Genomic DNA, 2,634 nt, shown 5'->3' with positions numbered 1-2,634 from the left:
GACTCAGTTTCAAATTCCATCCATACCTCCTGCCTCGAAACTTGGAGTCAGAGGAACCATCTCCTGGCCAAGCTCTGCCCCTCACTTGCTCTTCATTGTTGAGCAAGTCACTTCTCTCCTAGTTTTCTGGCTTGTTAAACTGTTTAATATGATAACAACATATTCACTGTCAGTTTTGTGAGAATGAGACAAAAGTACAGAAGTGCCTAACATAATATCTGACACAGGAGTAGGGACATAGAAATATTAGTTTAATCTCAACTGCTGCATTCCATAAAGACTTTCCTCCACTTCTTACATGGGGAAACAAAGGTTCAGAGATTTGTCATTTAAATTACCTATTTTAAGCTCACTCCTTGCTGGAAATCACTAGGCACTTGCCTAATCTCTTCATGGCTGCCTTCATCTCCTGGTTCCTCAGGGTGTAAATGATGAGGTTGAGCACAGGAGTCAAGACCCTGTAGCTGATGGATGCAGCCTTGTCCATGGAGAAGGGAGTGAAGGGTGGGGCATAGAGATAGATACAGGGAATAAAGCTCAGAGACACGACAATGATGTGAGTGGTGCAGGTGGAAGCTGCCTTCCTCCTCGCCTGCCCTGAGTGGGACCTCAGCATCACCAGGATGACAGTGTAAGAGATCAGAAGGAGCAAGAACCAGATGAGGACCAGCATCCCACTGTTGGAGATCATAAGGAACACCAGGAGGGAGGTGTCTGTGCAGGCAAGTCTCAGCACTTGTGGAATGTCACAGTAGAAGTTATCCAAGGTGTTAGGGCCACAAAAAGGCAATGGGAACATCAGAGCCAGCTGGACAATGGAGTAGACAAAGCCCCCTACCCAGGCAGCCACCTCTAGACCCACACACATTTGAGTGTTCATGATGGTGACATAATGGAGGGGCTGGGAGATAGCTATGTAGTGGTCACAGGCTAACACTGGGAGGAAGAAGACAGTCCCACCTCCCATGCAGCCCTGGTAGGAGATGGTCTTGGTGTCATGCAAGAAGTCCACCAGCATCTTTGGGAAAGTGACTGTAGAATAGCAGATGTCTATGACAGACTGATTTCAGAGAAGAAAATACATGGTTATGTGGAGCCGAGAGTCAATAGTCACTGTGACCATGATGAGGAGGGTTCCCACAATGGTGATGACATAGACAAATGGGAACACCACAAACAGGAATTTCTGGAACTCCTCCATCTGTAAGAACCCCAAGAGGACAAACTCTGACACCTGTATGATGTTCTATGTTTCCATGGGACCTTCCCCACATGCCTAGAGAGAAACCATGCAAAATGAAAACCATAATAATTCAATCATTCTCCTTTGGAAAGTCAGGATTGAGTTGATCAAAGTCACTGTTGAGTACCACTCCCAAGTGGAACTTAGAAGAGCCTCCCAAGGAGATAAATATATATCTCAAGGCTTTCACACTCGTCTCCCTAACCACACCCTACATTGTATTACAAGCATTGATACATTACATTAATCGTACAATGCTGTCCTTGTCCATGGGTCACGTCTGATTCACACTTGCTGTGTCTGTGAACCACAGGCTTCACAAATATAGTTGAACCAATCAATGGATTGATACACATGTCACGAAGTACCTATGACCACAAATATTATCAACCTACGTACCTAAATCCTGAGAAGATATTGAGATTAATGATTAATGAAGTTAGATAAACAGGTAGATGTTCTTCATGGTGAACATTTGATGGGCTTCCCATGGTTAATTTGCTAAAGAAAGAGAGATGTGTACTAGAAGAAACTGATGTGTACAAATTCAGAGGAAAATGTAAAGAAAAATAAGCTGTTGATTTTGGCCATAGTGAAGCTGGTATGCTTAGAGTTTCTCAAACCTTCCCACGTACATAGTTCTCAGGTGGTGTTTGTTGTCATGGGGCCATCTGTGGGATAACTCAAAGCAGCCCAGGACAAGTGTAAAATTTCCTTAAATCCTCCTGTTATATTTTAAAACTTATGTGAATTTTCTATTAAATACATATCTCTAGATAATCTTTGGAAGTCAAATTTTGTGGCTTGTAAATCTTTGTAAGACCAAAATATTATAGAAAAATAGGATAGGGGAGGGAGGGGGATCAAGATGGTGGAGGAATAGGATGTGGAGTTCATCTTCTCCCACAAAAATATTGAAAATATACCTACAAGTGGAATGAATCATACAGAACAGCTACTGAATGCCAACAGAAGACCTCAGGCATCCAAAAAGACAAGAAAACTGGTAAATGATATTTGTTTAATAAATACAAACAGGAAATCACAATGGTCAAGAACATTTAAAATATATATATTTATAAATAATACTCTACTAGAAAAAGAACAAAGGGGGAAAAAAGGGTGAAATGTCACTAACCAATATATTAAAAAGAAATAATGCAGATTCTCTAGCAATCAAAGAAATCTAAATTCAAATCAACATTTTTAAAAATCCACTTATAAAGGCTTATTGAGATAGGCTTTCTCACACCCTAGTGGTAAAAGTATAAATTAATATCACTTATCTAGAATGCAATTTGTCAATCTACTTCTGGAGTTTTAATATATACAGAATCTATTGTGATTTCAGGAACTTGAGCCTGTAAAAATACCAAAAATGTAAACAAACA

The 2,634-nt window shown here is 40.5% G+C and overlaps 1 pseudogene; it reads right to left on the bottom strand.

Moving 5' to 3' along the window:
• LOC102183817 lies at positions 350-1,258 on the bottom strand (annotated as a pseudogene).

This window comes from Capra hircus, chromosome 19 (genome assembly GCF_001704415.2).
Source record: "Capra hircus breed San Clemente chromosome 19, ASM170441v1, whole genome shotgun sequence".
NCBI lineage: Eukaryota > Metazoa > Chordata > Mammalia > Artiodactyla > Bovidae > Capra > Capra hircus.
The sequence above is the reverse complement of the archived record's forward strand: the minus strand, read 5'-3'. Positions and strand labels throughout refer to the sequence as shown.